Raw genomic sequence first — 17,577 nt, 5'->3', positions numbered from 1 at the left:
TGGGTTCTCAAGGTCAACACCATCTCACCCACTTCCTCCCTCTGGCTGCCTGCCCCTTGTCCTCTAGAGGAGAAGGCAGAGGAAGGCAGGAAGGGCTACCAGAATTCTCTCTGTCCCTGGAAACATGGAGCGTGCTCTGTCCTGGAGGTCTCTGCCCCTTCCTAGAAGGACTGTCGGGTAGGTGTTTATGTGGCTGACTCGTTTTCACCGTCTATGCGAGGGCTATGGACAAGCTTCCTTGGCAGCTTCCCATGCTCACCCACATCACCTTCTCCCCTGCTTTGTTCTGTTTGCTTCCAAGCTCGCACTCTGGGACGCATCCCTTGTCTTGGGTCCCTATTTTTCCATTTCTTCCCCCACCCCATCCCGCTATCAGGATGTAAACTCTGAGAGCTCAGGACTTTGTCTGTCCTGTTCTCTGCTCTCTCACCAAGACCTTGACACTGAACAGGTGCTAAGTGAGTCCTCATCAAATAAATGGGCATCAGAGCGTAGAGCGTCCTGAGGTCAAGTAGCCAACCCCATTTTAAAGCCCAGAGAGGGGAAGGGGCTTTCCAAGACCACCCAGCGGCTCTTGGTCAAGACACTCTTCTCATTGCTTGTCTGATCTACCAGTGTAGTGTAGGAGATTGCCCAGGTCACTGGAGGGTGTGGGCTCTGCAGGCAGACCACCTGGGTTCAAGCCCCTCCTCTGACTTCACTAGGTGTATGGACCCTGGGCCCGTTTCAGAACCCTGGTTTGCTCTTGTAGAAAATGGAAATGACAGCAGTACCCAGCTCCCTGGAGCGGTGCCATGAATCCTGCCAAGCGGTGGCACATGGCAGCCAAGAAGCCAAGGCTCAGAGGGTTCGGTGACTCGCTCAAAGTGACACAGCCAGCAGCAGCCGGGACAGGACTTCTGGACTCAGGTCTCTGCCCTTGACACTGCCCGAGGACTGCCAATCCCCACCCCCGGGAGCCCTTCCCTCCCCCGACCCCTCCCAGTCCTGATTGATGGGCCTGTGACCCCCCTTCTGCTCACCAACCTATCTCCTGACAAGGCTGCCTCCTGTCAGGTCTGGAAGCAAGTTTACAAGATAGATTTAAAAGCCTCCCGGACAGGGAAGCTGGTTCACATGCCTCCGGGGCCAGTTCAGCTCTCTCTGCTTCTAATGAAAACAGACTCCTGGGTCCCGAGTGGGCTCCGAAGAGGCTCGCCCCTGAGAGCAGGCGGGAATAGTTTGCTGCAAGGAGGCGCCCGGGGTCCTGAGTCTTGGGGACCTGGGGGTCCTCCCCTCAGGACCCCTTCTGTCATTTCCCTCCTCTTTATCTGTTCTGTCTCCCCTTTCCAGAAATGCGGCCCCAAGGCTCTCAAACGGGCAGGGGAGGTTAAGTAGGTTCTGGCCGGTAGACAAGACGGGATGACCCAAATAGTGATTTGTTTTTTTAAGAGAATTGAGCCAATATTTAAAAGCCAGAAGATTTCTTATTTAAAAAATTGGATTTTTACCTTCCTTGTAAAAATATCTGAAGATAGCAACCCCACCACACACGCGCCCTGCTCCCATGGCAACAGGGGACTGGGGCAGAGCAGCAGCCCCCTCTCTGAACAAAGCAAGTTTTTTTTTTTCCGCTTTCCCACCATTCCCACCTCTCCGATGCGCCTGGGCTCCTTCTCGTACTTGGATTCGCTGCTTGTTCCCTGTAGGCACCTCCGTTTGAGACCCCCATCATGCTGCACAGCCTGGTAGGGACTTAAGCCAGTGATGAGGACAGTGAGGTCCAGAGAGGGAAAGTGACTTGCCCAAGGTCCCCCCCGAAAAATGGATCACAAGCCAGGACTAGGTCCCAGGGTGCTCTCTCCCAGGGAATCCTGGGCAGCCCTGAGCAAGGCCTACACACTGGTTTTCTGGGGCTTTTCCCCTGTGGCATCTGAAAGCGGCTGCAGCCTCGCCCACATGGCTCCCGCCCCACAATGTGGCTGCCAGAAAGAGCTTTGAGAACTCAGATCTGATCTCATTATGTCACTCACTTCCCAGCTTTGAGAAGAAAGAACATTTTTACTAGTCTAGGGATGCAGCCAGCCTCCTTGGGATGACATTCAGGGCCCGCACTCCGTGGCCCGGCCTACCTTTCGGCCTCACCCTGCTGACCCTCTGCCCGGCCCTCCCTGGCAGCCACCATCCTGTTGGACCCTTCACTCTCCCCACAAACACCCCACTCCGCCCCTTCCTCAGGCTGCAGGCCATTTTCCTTCCCCAGAAGAAATTCTGCTCAGCCTTCAAGGACCCCCGCCTCCCGCATCACTCCCCACCAGAAGCCTTTCTTGACCCCGATCCCGCTCCAGGGTCCCCACGTCAGGGTTAATGACATCCTCCTCCTTCGCCAGTCTGTGCACTCCCCCACGGAGCATTGAAGGCTTCGGATTCCTGCCCTGAGGTGCCATATTTGCCCTAGTCATCTGCCTATTAATAGTACCATTTACAGAGCGCCTAGTGTGTGCCGGGATGAGCCTTTCAGCTCCTAAATCCAATGGTCTGTTTTCGTAGATAGATCTCCCTGCTTGTTCAGACAGAGAAACTGAGGGACAACAGAGTGAACTAGCATGTCTAAGGCTGCTCAGCCAGTAAGTGGCCACAGCAGGCCCCAGGTGGGATCTGGGGGGTCCCGTGCTGTGAGTGGGGGGTTCTGGGCAGCAGAGTGCATACCTTTCTCATCTAGGGCACTGTGCCTTTGTCAAATGAGCCCAGAGGGCGTCCTCAGGGTCAGGGCCAAGTGGGGCAGCGCCTGGGGCAATTTCCTTGGTTCTCAGTAGTTCAGGCCCATTGTCCAGCCCCCATTTCCTGCCCTGCCCAACTTCCCTCTTCTCCCTCTCCCTCTCTACCTGCACCCCTTCCTGTCATCAAAGCCCAGAAAGCAGCTTTCCTCGTGGGTCCACCACAGACCAGAATGAACTATTGGACTCTCCCCGCACTGTCCCCGGACACCAGGCCTCTTTACACAGCCTGTTCCCTCTGCCTCCCACACTCCTGGCCTCATTCCAGAACTCTGGCCTGTCCTTTTAGAGGTAACCACCCCAGCCCTCACCTGGCCACTGTCTCTCCGACCTCAGCCGCGGGCCGTCTTCTCCTTGCTGACTCTGCCTCAGCAGCACGGGCCTCCCTCTGTTCCTCACACAGGCCAAGTCCTTTCCTGCCTCCGGGGCCCTGCACTTGCTTCCCCTCTGCCTGGCATGCCTCTTCCTGCCTGGGCATCTTCTTGTCATTTAGGTCAGAGCTCAGATGTCCCCAGCTCGGGGTGACACGTGCTCTGTGTGCGCCTTCATAGCAACCCGGCGCTGTTTCTCATGTCTGTTGTCTGTTTCTGCTGCTTTTCAGCCCTGGGGTGGGGGAGGGTGGGGCAGAGGTCTCATCTGTCTTGCTCACCATATCCCCAGTACCCTGCACAAAGCCCAGCAAGAGATAGGTGCTCAATAAATATTTGAGTGAATGCGAGGAAAGGAAAAGGGAAAAGAGAAAGCCAGAGGAAGGGAGGGAAAATAAGGAAGGAGGGAGCAGGGATGGACAGAAGGAAGGATAGAAGGATGGGTGGAAGGAGAGGGAAAATAAGAACGAGAGCTTGGTTCCTGTGGCTCTGACCGAGTTGCCAGGTTGCACTCTGAAACTAACAAAGCATCTTGTCCCTGTCCCCTGGAAGAGGGGCATTGAGAACAAGAACAGGGACAGACATCTCTCTTCACCCTCCAATGGCAGCATCTGTGTGATGCCATCATTCTCCATTGTTCTGCCCCTGGGAGCCCCTCCCCCCTCCCTCCCCCAGAGAACAAAGGCAACAAACCAGGACAGGCAGGCTTATACGTCCTGTGCACTCGCAAGGGCCAGATAACGATCAGGTTCGGCCTGACCGGAGGCCAAATCCAGGACAAGAAAGATTAGAGTGCAAAGAAGACAGGTGTCCTAGGGAGGGCAGGGGGGAGGGGGAGCGGCCCCCAGGAGGCCCCAGGAGGGGCCTGAATGGCTGTCCACAGCCATGGCCATGAAGTGCAAGTGAATGGCCTCACTGCCACCTGATTAAATACGATGGTGACCCGGATCACAAATTCGAGCCAGGGGCCCGGATTAGCACTGGAATTAAGTACTATGAAAACTCAAGGGGAGAAAAATTCACATAAAATTTAATTTAAGGATTAAGCAATGATGCTTTCTGGTGGAGTCATTTTCCTGTGATTATTAAATCTCCTTGCACTTGAGCAAGATCTCCTCTGCAGGTCCCCGAGCTGGCAGTGGGTGGCACAGGGGGCAACACATGGTGCTGCCAGTCTCCGGGCCCCTGGGGAAGGAGTGGCTCTGCCTGCTTGACCCCTGCCCAGCAGTCCAGCCTCTAATCAACTTCCAGGTCATGAAGGAAAAGAAAGCAAGGAGGCGCAGTGGCAGGGCATGGGTGGGGGGCCCTCCAGGTCAGCCTATCACCCGCATGGGCAGTGGTGAGTCTCCCAACAGCACTTAGAGCGGGCAGGCTATATGCAGGATTGAAAGGTAACACCTCCAGGAGGCCTCAACGATTCTCAAGTCTACGCCTCCCGGGATGAGGAGAATGAGACCCAGAGAGTAGAGGGAGTCCTGTTAGGCCACTTAGTTAAATGTCAGGGCTGGAACAGGGCCCCACGGCCTCTTTACAGATGGGATTCATTCCTCAGTGACAGCACAGGCCTTTCAGGCACATAGTTAAAGCCAACCAGCATCTGCCCCAGGACTCTGACTGAAATTCTCAGAAACAAGGCATTTTTCTCCCCCTGAGGTTGCCTAGCTGGCAAGGGATCATTCTGGATCTGCTGGAGCTCATCTTTGTCATCAGTTGGGCAGAATTCCTTGAGGGTTAAGCCAGGGGAACCAAAACTAGGAGAAGGACAGAGATGAATCCAGATGACATCATTTGAGCACCTGGATCCAGCCATGCCTGAATGCATAAACATGGGTGGTCTCAGTTACCTGAGTCAGAACTTTCCAAGTCAAAGGCCATTTAAATCGGATTTCTATCATTTGAAACTATAAGAGTCCCAATTAGTACAATTTCCCTCTTCTGGAGCGAAGTATCCAGGCTTCTAAGAATGGCCCTCAAAGCTCATCAGGATTCAGCACACAGCTCCATATTCTTCCTCTGCATCCCTACAATATAAGCTTCTTATTTCAGCCACACCAAATGGCATGCTCGTTCCACCCAAGACTTGTGTCTCCATGGATGCCTTTGTCTAGAATGTATTTTCCACTTATGTGCCTGGAAGGCTCCTCTTTAGTTTCCAAAATCCTTCCCAATAATCACTTTTTTTTTTTCCCTCTCAGACTTCTGCAAACGGACTCTTTCTTCCTTGTGCCATGTCTAACTTGTGATATATGAGGTGTGCTTTTTCTCCTGGTTTGGAATGGGCTACTTATTCGTTTGCTTCTCCTAGAGGTAAGGAGCTGGTTCTCAAATGTCTTGATGTCTCCAGTGCTTAGCACAACACTTGGTACCCAGGGTGGAGCTGATAAGATGTTGCAGAACTGAGCAGAATGCAAAATGGAAAGGCACTAAACAGATATGATTGGCTGATATCTCTCAAAGCCAACCATAGGAGTGCCCATCTCCAAATACCTCCTCAAGCCCTCTGCCAAAACTGGCCAGAAAAGGTGATCAGAAAGATGAGCCTTTGCATATGTTTCCTTCAATTCCTGACTTGCCCAAGAGCCTTGGTTCTAGAATCTTATCACTTGGGCTCAAAGCTTGACTCGGTCTCTTCCTACCCATGTGTCTGCAGGAAGGGCCCTTAACATCTCTGGGCCCCAGGCTTCTTTTTGGTCTTTGGGATGCAGTTAGTGACACGGTATCTGTAAAGAGCTTGAAACAGCGTCTGGCACTTTGTAAGCACCCAATAAATGTTAGGTGTTATTATTCACTGCAGAGAAAACGAGGCGAAAATTAACAAGAACTTTGACGAGGACCTCTTGTACCTTTCACTACGACTCTGTTTCATATTAAACGGTATTTTATGTGAGTACTTACTATGTCACCCTGTTTAATTGATTTAGAAGCACTTCTGAAAGCTTGCTCCTGCTCAGAGCACAGGTATGCTGTTTAAATGTGATTAACAAAGATGTTTGTGGTCATTTTATAAAATGTTGAGCATCAGGTCTTTAGTGAGGAACATCATTACTTCATTTCCACGGGAGAATTAGATTAGATTTAGATCATTTCAACTAATAAATGCATTTTACAAGCCCAGGCTCTCCCAAGCTGGGGGGGAGAATTAGTTCAGAAATGGAGGAACTCACTAGGGATCAGCCTCCAGAACTAGGCGGAGAAGTTTCAGGTACACACCCTCGTGTAGCCAGATAACACCCTCAGCTCACGAGAAAGGAGCGTGGCCCCGATAGGACTCTTCCTAATGATTTAAGGGCTTACCTAAAAGGGCTCTGGGCTCCCCTTATCACAAAGTGTTCAGAGGGATGAGAGGGGCTTGGTGAAATCTCGGTTATGGCAAGCCTCCTGGGTGCCAGGCAATATCTCATTCAAACTCACAGCATCTGTGAGAAAGCAGATATGATTAGATCCATTTTACAAATGAGAAAACAAAACCCAGTGAGGCATGCTGACTTGCCCAAAGTCACCCAGCTCCGTAACATGGGGTAGAGGCCAGATGATTTCACCCCAAGGCCTGTGCTCCTCCCATGCCTCAACCTCTGGGTCCCAGGGTCTTGTGTCTGGGAGATTTTCCCCAGCCTGATGCTGGGCTGGCATCTGCTTTAGTCCTACTGTACCCTACTGATTCCTACGTCCAGCCCTGGTGGAAAATTTCAGCACAGGCTATCTCTCAGGGAATGCAGAAATGACCACTCCTTGCAGTTCTTAAGCTACTGAAGTCAGCTTCTGATGGGGTCTCTTTCATGAATACGACAGCCCATCCGGGGAAGAATAGATCACAGTTCATATCCTACTGTGACTTATTCCAAGGTTATGACAGATGACAGGTGAGCTATATGACCCCTGGAACATTCCTCCAAGAGCATTATTAGATGAACTCGGGTTGTGGGTTCAGAGAGGCCAAGGGGGCCTGGCCATCTCGGGGTTGGCTGCCTATCTGGGATTTGTCTCGCTTTATGGGGAAGAAGGACTCTGTTTCCATCAGGATGTCGGGAGAGCCTCTGGGAACTCCAAAGAGTGAAGCCATAGGCTGACTCAGGCCCCTTCTCCACCACCCATCAGCCAGGAAGGTCAGCCCCTCTGTCCTGACTCCTTTCCCCCTGCATGCGGAACACCTCATAAAAGAGGCAACCCCCTGGGCTGGCCTCTTAAGATGACATCAGCATCCTCTCCTTCCCGGACTCTCTTCTAGAGGGAGAGGACTTCAAAGACCTTGAGGAGAGCAGAGCTATGAGAAAGAGGGCTCCCGGCTCCCTGAGTTGCATGGATCAGTGCTCATGTTCTTCTCCCGACCTGCTTTGGACTGATGACATGAATGATAAACAAAATTTTCAGGAATCCATGACTGGGATTTGGAGATGTTTGTTACAGCAGTTATCCTATACTGACTGATACACTTTCCCTTTAAGACTCAGGCCCGAACCTCTTCCTCAAGTGCCTCCTCCCACTGAGTCTAAGTTTTTGCCATCTGTTTCCTGGTTTCCAAGCTCCCTCATCCTGGAGAAATTCTCGTCCTACCCTGATGGCCGTGCTAGGGATTGGTACTCCTCTTGGATGCTTCTAGGCCTCCTGGGAGGTAGCTGCTTCCCTCCAAAGATCAAGTGTTGGAGGAAAAAGCAGACTAAAGTCTCTGGACTGAGAGCTGAGTTTTTGAGGCCAATCTGAGCTCCTTCACACACCTGCTACATGACTGTGGATAAGTCATTTTCCTTCTCAGGGTTTCAGTTGCTCCATCTACATAATACAGAAAATAGATGTTTAAATTTTCATCCTGCCAGCCAAGTTGGATTCGATTGCCAAAGAAGATTCACAGGACCCCAGATGACAACACTCATGAATCCACAGTTTGTTACAGGAAAAGGATGCACAGCGTGACAGTGTGGAAGCCAGGCTATGCTTCCCAGCTGGGGTCGTGGTGTGACCAAGTGAAGGCTCCTACCAGCCTCCCTCTCTAAGGCCATTGGCACAGAACCCCTCCCACCTCGGGGCGAGTCTTGGTTTAGGTATTTTCTTATTTGCTGGTCAGGTAAGCATTTCCCTGCTACATAACCAGTTTCCTGGGCAGTCCTTCAGGGGGCTCACCAAGACCAGGTGGGAATCATTGATCTCACTGTTCCCCATTAGCAATGCTCACAGGCTAGACGGGGCTGCTCTGAACCCCCACCATCACCCGGCTATAGAGTGACACGATTGCCCCCGCGTGTTTACTGCCCGGCCTTTGGTCCCTGTAGACCCACGCAGGGGCACTGGCAGAACAGCTCACAGAGGAGCCTGCCCTTTTGTCCCACAGGCCAGGTCTTTTTATGACAAAACTACCATAGTTTGACAGCAATTAAAATGCTCAGACATCAAACATCGGTGATACCCAGTGAGGGCATGGGGACAGATTTAAACAAACTGAATTATCCAATAATACTGGCACAGATTTTTTCATAGTTTTGTGATTTTATTTTGCCTCCCTGATCTATGGCCACTTAATGGTATGTTTGTTGAGTGATTAACTGTAATCCATCTATTGGTTTTTTTTTTTATCTTTTCCGAGAGAGAGAGTGAGTGAGCAGGGGAAGAGGGAGAGAGAGAATCCCAAGCAGACTCCACACTCACTGTGGAGCCCAACGCTGGGCTCGATCCCACAACCCCGAGATCATGACCTGAGCTGAAACCAAGAGTTGGAAGCTCCACCGACTGGGTCACCCACGGACCCCCAATAATCCTCCTATTATTAACCAAATCTCAATCTTCAGGCCAATTCTCCTCCACATGCATAACATCCTGAAGATGTTTCGATTCCCTCACCCAAGGCATTTGATCACAAGCCTCCTTATGAATTCTATTAGCTTCTACAATATTAGCTCTACCTCCAAGTCCCTATTACACCAGAGAGCAGTACCCTGTGCCATCCTGGACATGGGGTTATGGCACAAATAAGACATCACACAGTATAATTACTTTATCCCTCCCGACAAAGCCTACATTTTCCCATAAACTACATATTACTTCTTGCAGGAGTTTAAGTTACAGACCATGTCTCTATTACTTCACGACTCCAAACCTCTTGAGGACACCACAAAACTCCTTTTCTCAGGTTGTGTCATTTGATAGACACTGGTTCCCAGGGAGAGGGATCCCCAGAGGGCTCATTTATCCCTCAGGATGGGAGTAGGAAAAGTCCTTGGGTCATTGTCCTGGGCTCTACTGTTCTTGAATGCTTTGACTGGAAGAGAGGAAAGATTCTGGCTTGGGTGGGTGCCCAGTGAGTTAAATCAGTAGATTGGGCATGCCGCTATTCAGATCTCAGAAGAGCAATTATTCCCTCCTCTTTTTGTGCAAGAGGCCTTGGATCATAAACACATTGATTTCCTATCAGGCAGACAAGCTGGGCTGTGGCATGAACAAGCTTCTCAGCAGAAAGGGGAGGCCTAGCTAAGCCCCCTGGTTTTGCTGAATCATCTTGGAAAATGCTAATGCTGGCCCCAGGAAAGGCCTCATTTGGCTCAGAGCCCAGAGCCCCCACTGCCTCCCCAAGGTGGGCTGTGCCACAGTCCCCTGCTCCTTGAGCCAGTACCAGGACACCTGGTACTCTTGCCCTTGGCGTTCTTTTGGCTTAAACCCTGCCCTGAACAGCGTTCTCAGAACACCTGCTGTGTGCTGGCCCTTCCACCTGCACTTCACCGCATTCAGTTCTCACATCTCGCCCCAGGGGAGGCAAGACCGTTTATGCTCTATGGAAGGCGTGTCTGAGACCCGGGAAAGAACAGTAACTGACCCAAGGCACTGACCTTGCAGGAGCTGTGGTGGAGACTCCAGCTCAGGTCACTGACTCTACCGTAAGCTCCCCATTCTTCCTGCTTTCCCAGATCCGACGGTCTATGAGGCTGGGGTCTGCCCCTGGCATCTGCGCAGCCTGAGTCAGAGGGTTAATGGCCATCCAGGGCCCGGGAGAACTGCGAGCTGGCAGAACGAGTTTCTGAGAAAGTTACCATGCCCTTCTCATGCTGGATGGCTCTTTTTGATGTCTGCCATCGGTTGACAAAGGCCTTTCCCAGAACAGTAATGTTTGCAGCAGGATGAGTGCCCATTTTACAGACGAACAGATTGAGGCTGCAGGAGGTGATGACTTCACCATGAACCAAGGTCAGGTCCAGGGCTCTTCAGGGTGATTTCCCCAATGCTTGGCATAGCACATTAGTAGGCCCCAATTCTTGTTGTGAAAAGAGTAAGTGAACAAAGTACACATTTCCCATTTCTTTACAGAGTTTTGGGGCTTCTAAAATGGTGACATCAACGACTATTGTGCATTAGAGCACAAAGAGGTTGTACAGATCATCCAAACCCCTTACTGATGAAGAAGCCCGAGGCTTAGAGAGGCCTAGTGACTTGCCCACCATCACCCAGCCAGTCAGAGGGAAAGCAGGCAGTAGATTCCTTGTTTGGGCTTAGTGACCTGATTGATCTCAAAGGCTTCCTATACAGGGAACAGTAAAGGACCAATAGAAACACCTTTGCAAACGGCCCCTCTGGGTGGTGAGCAGGCTGGGAGAGGGGATGCTTTCCTTCTCGGAGACGCTATAATGAAAGGAGGGTCAGGCCCGGGGCTGGGAAGCAGCAAGTTTTTCTGCGACTCCAGGGGAGAGTGAAGGGGGAGCGGAAGGCCTCCCAGGGGCTTCACGAAGGACTTTGCAGGGTCTCAGAGCCAGAAGGATCCTGGTACCAGGAATCAGGCCACCCAGTTCACGTCTGCAGAAATCACAGGGGGAAAACATGGGGCCTCACCCTCATGGACCTTGTGGTCTTGCCCACTGCCCATCGGTGAGAAACAGTGGGAGGGCAGATTCCCCTGAGGAGGGTGGGTTGCTCCAGCTCCCAGCTGGTCTGCTTTCTGTCTTCTATCCCCTGCCCGCCCCCAGTCTGCTTTGCTTCCCTTTATCTCCTATTGTCTCCCCTTCCAGAACCCTCCCTCCTTGCTCCGACCTCCAGGGTTCTAACCAGCAGCCTCCTCTTGCCTGCAGCGCTCTGTCCATCCCTCTCTCTCTCCCTCTCTCCCTCTCATCTCCACCACGTGGGGCCCTCGGCTGGGCCAGGGCACCGTCCGAAGTCTCCACAGGACGCCCCTTCTCCCTTTCTCTCTGACCTCGGCCTGATGGCCTATCTCTGCCTCTGCCGGTTCTCTCTACCCCGCTACCACCGTCCCGGTGCCGGCTAGCCTACTCTGGAGGAGCCCTCCCCGCGGCCAGCCAGCGGGCTGTGAAAACACCCGGGCCTCATAACCCGAAGGGCAGGATTGATGAGAAAATAAATTCCTGATTAGTGTTTTAATTTTAAGGATCTTTAGAGGGGACTAAACAGCAAGGGAGACTGGTGGAGAAAGTCTGCATTATTAAAACCATAAATCCTCTGTGGGAGGGATGGAGGGGAGGGGCAGAAAGGAAAGCAGAGGGGAGCCGACAGGGCTTCCTTTGGGATGGGGGATTGAGGGGTTATGGGAGGCGGAGGCCAAGGGTGGAGATGGTGTTCCCTTCCTCCTCCACCCAAAGAGTCTTCCCTAGGATGGGGGATGGGGGTGGGGGGTGACAGACCCTCTGGGTAGGCCACAGGGTGACTGCCAGCTCCTGGGGGTCGGTAAGTGGGAACCGTGTTGGCTCAACCCTCTTTCCAACTGACCTGCGCAGCCTGAGCCCCAAAAGCCTGAACCAGCGGGAGAAGGGAGAGGGCGGAGAGGGAAAGTGCAAGGACGGGGTGTGACTCCCCACCTGAAATCCTGGCTCCGCTCCCGGCCTCGGCTTCCCCATCCCTTGGGAGGGGAAGATCCCAGCCCCCTGCCATCCACGTGGGTGACAATGAAATGAAATAATGTGCTTACGGTGTGGGCTCCCGGCCAATGTTTAGCTTTGGTTCTTAGTGCTGGCAGAGACCATGTTCCCCTCCACCATTTCAATTCGAGTCTCACTCCCTTTTACAGATGGACAAACTGAGGTCCAGAGGGCCCAGCCCCTTGTTCTAGGTCACAGGGACCACAGCCCAGCTCTGAAGCCAAGTCCGCTTTGGGTGTCCCTGGGTCTGCCTTCACAAGGGGTTGTACTCTATATGGAAGGAGACATGGTCCAGCTGGCAGCCCTGCTGTGCAGGTGGGGAAAGCAACACCAGCAAGTGAGACCGCTTGCTTTCAGGGACCGAGGGGGCCACAGGGCATGCTGGAGGCAGGGGATGGTCTACCCTCTTCCCTGCCCCCACCCAGAGAAAAAAAAAAAGCCTTTGGCCCTGGGCCAGAAGCCGGGCTGCAGGCTGTGTAAGTGTGGCCAGCAGCCCCTGGAACATCTGCGCATCCTCTACCCCTCGCCCCGGGTTCTTCTCCTCCATTTGACCCCTCAGACTCTCCATCCTCCCCTGGGTCACCTTGAACTCCCAGGGCAATCACTGTCCTAAAGGACCGCACACCTTGCCTTGCACCTCTGGGGCCAGTGTTCCCATGGTGTAGAATGTCATGCAGGGAGGGCTGGGTGCCCTACACGGTAGCGAGGAAGCAGCCCCTCCATGAGATTTTCTTCCCAAGTCTTCAGGCCCTGCTTTAGAGAGAGGAGGGCTATTCTTCCAGAGAAGGGAGCCTGGAGAGCAGGGCCCCCTGTGGATAATTCAGAGGAAGGGGCTTGGGGGCCTTCTCGGGGGAAGAGGCACGGGTGGTCTCCAGGCTTGAAGGCGGGGTGAGCTGGTGAGCCCAGCCATGGGACATGAGGAAGGCTATGGCCTGCTGTGCCAAGAGGAGGGGAAAGAATCCAGCCAGCCAGCCAAGGAAGCCTCTGGGGGACTGGGGTGGCCTCTCCCCTCCCCTTTCACGGCAAGACCGTTCTCACTGGCCAGAAAAGGTCACTGAGTCCAGAGTCATGGTCCTGGGCGGAGCTCTGGGACCCCCAGCAGCACATTCCTGGCTGATGGTGCTGATTTGGTCCCGAATTCCTTTACAGGCTGCCCGGGGGCCCCCAGCTCCATGAGTCTAAACTTAATAAGGAAGCTTGAGTGTGGGGGTGACTAGGGCCTGCTGCCAACCCACCCCCACAAGTTCAAGGGCCCAGGGCCCCTCCTGTTCATTTAATTGTTTCCTCTCTTTAGTTTTTAATTGTTAGAAATTGTCTTTGGAGCCTGTCCTCTTTCTAGTGCTCCAGGGCGGGTCAGAGGGAGGAAGAATTTGGCGGCCTGGGGTAGAAGGGGGCTGGCTGGCCATCAGCCTGGTTTTCCTGCTTCCCTTGGGAATGTGTCTACATCCTGGCTCATCTGAAGTTCAGGACAGAGCACATAATGGCCTGCTATGACTTCATTTCCAACCCATGGTGGGCTGGCGTGGAGAGTGTTTGATTAACAGACTGCTTGTGTTCTAATTCTGGATTTGCCACTTTCTGGCTGGGTGATCTTGGGAAAGTTACTTACCTTGTCAGTGCCTTGCTTTCCACATCTGTAAGGTAGGGACACATATGCTCGGAGACCTGTTGTGAATCTGTCCCCTAAACCTCAGCCTGGTGACCAGGTCCAGTGTGGTACCCACTACCCCCCTGGGCCCTATCCACCCGCCGCACACTTGGCCACTCCTTCTGGGGCACCAGCTGCTGCCTGCTGGCTGGAATGCCTTACTGTTTGGTCTCACTCAGTTTGGTCATGACTGATCTCTCTGGCATCTAAGCCACACCCTCCTGGGTCTGCCCTGCCCAGGCCCCAAGCTGCCCTTGGCCTTGTGAGTCATCACCTCCACCCCTTGCCGCTGATACCAGGTAAGGCATCATCGGACTGTTTGACGTGCAGTCTTCCAATATCCCTGCAAGGGAACCTGAGGCTCAGCAAGCAAAAGTGACTTGCTCAAGGTCACATAGCTCAGATAAGGTGCAGAGGGATTTGAACTTCTATCTCCCTGCAAGTGGGCAGGATTCTGACAGGTGGGGATTGGGAGAGGAAGTGTCTGGAGGGACCAGTGCGACCATAGGACAAGAAGAAGAAGGAAGGAGTGGGGGAGACAGGGAGGAGACTGGGGAGGGGAGGGCTCCTTTTCCTCTGTGTCACTGGCAGCTTGAAATGGCTGTGAACCTTTCCGGCAAAAGATAGGGTAATGGATGGCCCATGGAGAAGAAGCCCAGATTGATGGGTTCAGCAGACGATCTTCCCCAGGTTTTCCAGGCGGTGGCAGTGGCGAGAAGATCCAGTCAATTCGGTGGGCAGTCCTGGCCCCATGCACTCCATATGCAGTTGACAGGATGCGACAGAGAGAGAAGAGCACTGGTTCCGGAGTTGGGAGGGATCTTGTTTAAATCCCTAGACCGTCACTACCTATGTGGTCTTAGATAAACCACTTAACCTTTCTGTGCCTCCGTTCCCTCCTCTGGAACGTGGGAACAGTAGCACCCACCTTGCAGGGCTGGATGGATGATTGGGTGAAAGGCAAGCCATTAACACAGCTGTTTGCCCTGCCACTCTTCCATCGCTGAGTTCAAGGTTGCCCCCGACCCCGCTCTAAGCTCTGGTGTATCTGGATGGAGCCCTGCCAGTGTCTGCATTTCCACTTCCTGGTCTTTGACAAGCGGGAAGGGGACCAGCTGGTCCCAGGGGTCCTTCGGGCCAGGATCAGTGACTTTAGTCTGGGCCAGCCTTCCCCTGGAGCCACGGGACCATGGACAGAGAGCTGCGTGGGGCCAAGGGGCTTCCTGCAGTGGCGCAGAGTGAAGGGAGCCATTTGTCCTGGGCCCAAGGGGCTGCACATTGAGGAAACACCACTGTGTGCACTGAAGCAAAGGATCAGACCGTGGGGAGGTCATAGTTACCACCAAGCCAGGAAGAAAGCTGAGGCGGGAAGACTTGACTGCTCTGTGTGGGGCCCAGGGCCTGGGATGACCTTGCATTGGGCCTGGGCAGGGAATCGTGTCAGCCCCTCTGGAACCACGTGCCTGTTTAGGCCTGTTTCACAAACAGCCAGAGACCTCCAAGCTCAGGCCAGGAAGTCGGGACACAACCATGGTTCCCAGACTTTAAATCCGGGGATCTCTGTAGCCCTGATGGACTGACAGCTCTCACTGATCCCTCAGGTTCTGTGGGACCTGACTCAGTTTCCCTGACCTAGTGAGCCTCCATTTCTGTGTCTATAAAGTGCGGTTAATGACAGTAACTATTCCGTAGAGGAATGAGACATGCGTACAGGAGTGACTAGTACCTGGCCAGGACTTCCTAAACCCTAGCTAAGAGTGCTCATCCCCTCCTCACCACACCGCAGCATGGAGGTTGCTGCCCCCTTGCACAGATGAGAAAACTAAGCCTGGAGACGGGAGGGATTGCCCGAGGAGGGAGAGCTTGTACGTGGAGCAGGAGTGGGACCCCAGGGATGGCTGACTCCCAGGAGACACCCTCCTCCATCCTCACCCTTGTGTCGGGTCCCTGAAGCTCTGAGCAGAGGTGGGAAGGGAGAGGGTTTTTTCCCCTCAAAATTCTTGCAGCAGCGCTGAGAGAGGCTATTGGGGTCCTGGCTGGGTGGGAGCTGTCCTAGGGTTAGGACATCTGCCCAGCCCCTTCTCCCATTTTTAAATAATTTCTCCCACTTCCCGAGCCCTGTCCTAGGTCAGCAGCCACACTAGGCATGCCGCCCATGCCTTTTAAGCTTGACGACAACCCCGTGAGGTAGTGACCCCTTTCCTGTTTCGTGGTTGAGGAAGCAGAGAGATGAGTGCCTTGGCCCAAACCATACAGCAGGTCAGAACAAGCAGGGCTGAGACAGGAGATTCCTGCTCCTTTGCCTTCCCCCTGGCTGGAGCACTAGAGTGTGATCATGATGTAGGCGTGCTGAGCCTCAGTTTCTCCATCTGTAAAATGGGAGTGACAAGCATGGCCCCTATGTCTCTTCAAAGACTACTGTGAGGATTGACTCAGATAAAGTACACCGGAAACATTTGGGAGAGTGAGTGCTCCTTAAGTAAAAATGAGCTGTTTTCAGCCAGGTCTTAAAGGGCTGAGCTGGGTGGATGTACTTGGCGTTTACTTAACATTCCTGGGGCATTGGTGGGATGTGGACCCTGCACAAACAGTAGTTCGTTTACTCCTCACGAGGCCCCCCGAGGTAAGTAAGAACTGTTCCAGGCATCCCCTGTTTACAGATGAGTAAACTGAGGCACAGAGAGGTTAAGAAAGTTACCCATGGGCAAGCAGGGTTTGAACCCGTCCTCATGTTCTCGAGCAGTGGAAGACACCATGAGCCCCGACAGCACGGTACCCAGGGCAGGTGGTGACTTTGCTTTGCCTCTCGCCTGTGGCTGGCCAGGCCCCCGGTCCCAGTCCTCATGGGTCTCGCTGTTCAACTGCTCAGGGTTGGGCTGCCTGGTAGATTGGAGACTGGCGCTGGGAGACCAGGTTCTGGTCTCTGCTCTGCTGGTTTCCAGCTCTGAAGCCTTGGGGAGGTCTCCCTGAGAAGCCTCAGTTTCCACACAGAGGTGTAGGAAGTATTGGCAGAGGGGCTGGGCCCTCCCTGTATTTGTGTGGCCTCTTCGAGTCAACTCAGAATAAACACAGCATCTTCTCTCTATCGACGCCTCTCGTGGGGCTGTGGCAGGGAAGGAACATGGGGAGTCTAGATCGTCCAAGTCCCAGCTCTTGGCGCTTTCTTTGGCTCCAGCTCTGGGCCTGTGTATCAGTCAGCTAGTTCCATGATAATGCTGTGAAACAAACCATTCCCACACTCCAGCAAGCAGGAACTCTCACACTTGTGGGCCTGTAGGCTGACCACCATTCTCCTGAGCTAGGGTGGGCTCAGCGGGGCACTCTGTCTCAGACTGCAGGTTTGGGTGCGAGTCGCTCCTCAATGAGTCCATTCTGTGAGCCCCACTGGAGGGCAGCAGTCTCCCCCCACCCTGGGATTCTCCTCTCACAGGCACCCTCAGAGTGCAAGGGAGCAGCTCCATCCACACTAGCACGCTTCACACCTCTGCTCTGCCATGTCTGCTAATGTTCCTGGTCAAAGCCAGCACACGGCCAAGCCCAGCTTCCACAGGGAGGGGGTCACTTGGTGCCCAGTGGGACAGGAGTGTGCTAAGTATTTGCTGAGTAATAATCCAATCTGTCACGGCTAGAAGACCCCCAATCTGAATGTACAAATAGGGAGAGGCCCCTCCTGGCCACTGCTGACTTGCAACCCTTTGCCCTCTAGGGTTCAAGTGTAGAGTGAAGAAATAAGCCCGTGCTGGGCTAGGAGGCTGTGGGGTGGGGGGGCGGGGTCCTGGTCTCAGTATGGGGTGTTGGTTTCACCGCATGACCCTGGGCGAGCCCTTGACCTCTTGATGCTCCTGTTCTACACCCACACATTCTCCTTGGCTCCTTCCTAGGGCCCTGCCGGGGGGGGGGGGGGGCCCTCCCTCCCTGTCCCTCCCTGCCTGTGGCTGGCTCCCATGGAGTGCAAAGAGGCC

This window comes from Mustela erminea, chromosome 9, assembly GCF_009829155.1.
Source record: "Mustela erminea isolate mMusErm1 chromosome 9, mMusErm1.Pri, whole genome shotgun sequence".
NCBI classification, from domain to species: Eukaryota; Metazoa; Chordata; class Mammalia; order Carnivora; family Mustelidae; genus Mustela; species Mustela erminea.
Note: the sequence above shows the minus strand (reverse complement) of the source record.